Genomic DNA, 2,156 nt, shown 5'->3' on the forward strand with positions numbered 1-2,156 from the left:
GGGGTCGATTTGCTCGACTAAAGGTGGTGCTCCAGCATGGCCGCAGACAAATAACTGAAACAAGTAAACGAGATACACACACACACACACACACACACACACACACACACACATAACTCTTTCTAGCAATATGTAGGTGAACCATTTGATGAGAGTGGGTTTGCTCAATTAAATTGTCTCCGACAGACGACTGGTCTTTTACTTTGTCGACCTCTGAAGAATGAAAAGAGACGACTTGAACTCAGAGAGTCAAGAACTGGAATAAAGACCACTGAAACGGTTACAATGATGATGCTAACGAAGATGACAATAGCAGAGATGACAACAATGATATTTGGGGGTTGGATACTGAGGGAGAGGGTGGCATGACGATGGGGGTGGGTAGTGGTGATGATGATGATAATGATGATGATCAAGATGATGATGATGAAAATGAAGGTGATGGTGGTGATGATGATGATGATGATGATGATGATGATGATTCTGCATCATGGAGGTCTGATAATGAGAGTTAGTGCAGGTGACACAGAAACGATAAGACTTTAAAGTGGCCGTGGTGGCAGCAGCATCTGGCAGGAGTGGCGCATGTTGCGTTTGTGTGCGTGTGTGTGTGTGTGTGACAAACGTATATTGCGTGTCTAAATGGCAAACATGTTTTGCTTTCTCTCTTATAAAGCCACATCAACCTATTGATTCCTTCACAATAACCATTAACACATAACACGTTGTGCATTTACATATGATCCATAACACACAACCCTACCCTGTACCACAACCCTCCTCCCCACCCCAATCTCTCTCTCTCTCTCTCTCTCTCTCTTTCTCTCTCTCTCTCTCTCTCTCTCCTTTCTATGTGTCTGAGCTCTTTTGTTATTTCCTTTTAGTTTCTCTTCCAGCCTACCTATTCATGTATGGCTCTAGCAATCAACCAACTACATACCTGTATACCTATGTATTTATATATCCATTTATTTATTTATCTATCAATCGATCTATTTATCTGCCTATTTATTTATCTATATATATGTATCTTTGTCTTTTTATCCATTTGTCTATCATTCCATCTACTTATCTATGTACGTTTAAAACTCATTCCATTGCCACTTTTTGTCTCTTTTGCATGTGTGTGTGTGTTTGTGTGTGTCTGTCTGTGTGTCTGTGTGTATGTGTGTGTGCGGAGAGTGATAGGTAGATAGATAGGTAGGTAGGTAGAGAGAGAGAGAGAGAGATTGAGGTAGATAGACAGATAGATGGATGGATACATACATACATACATACATGCATGCATACAGGAACAAGAAATATCGACCTGATGCAAAAAAAAGGACAGAGATGCATGAAAAGCAGTAAAATGTGACAACCAATGCAGACCCTGTGGAGTTAAGACCGAAGATATCACCTGTATCATAAGCAGTTGTCTCAAAAATGTCATCATGGTATTATCTACTGATGAGACATGATGTTGTAGCTAGAATACAATATATAATTAATTATAATAAAATCTGATGGAGGGATAACCCTGACGACAAAGAAATAAGAACCCACAATATGGCGGAAGCCATAGCCACTCATGATAAAAAGGAATACTTGTGGAATGTCCCGGTGAAAACCTTAATGAAATGTAAGCACAACAGACCTGATATAATGATTTGGGATAGAGAGGAGAAACTGTGTACAGTTGTGGAAATTAGCTGCTCAGTGGATGTTATCACAAAGCTGAAGATCAGTGAAGAAGAGAACACTTATGCTGGACTATGGAGAAATCTGTAGTTACTCTATCCAGATTACAGGTTCAGGTTTATACCTGTAATTATTGGGGCCCTGGGATATGTAACACACTTCTTAAATACCAATGTTGAGAAATTAGGCTTCTCAAAACCAGAAAGGAGAAAGCTAATTCGAAGACTACAGATCCAATCCGTCACTGGAATTGTAAAAATCTGTAAAATTCTCCAGAAGTTTATTATTTAAGTATATATGAGCATGTCCAGATATACAACTAAATGCATAAGAATACATCAACCCCATGACTTATTCTTTGTAAGCTTAGTACTTATTCTATCGGTCTCTTTTACCAAACCGCTAAGTTATGGGGACGTAAACACACCAACATTAGTTGTCAAGCAACGTTGATGGGACACACACACACACACACA

The sequence above is a fragment of the Octopus bimaculoides genome, chromosome 12 (genome assembly GCF_001194135.2).
Source record: "Octopus bimaculoides isolate UCB-OBI-ISO-001 chromosome 12, ASM119413v2, whole genome shotgun sequence".
Classification (NCBI taxonomy): Eukaryota; Metazoa; Mollusca; class Cephalopoda; order Octopoda; family Octopodidae; genus Octopus; species Octopus bimaculoides.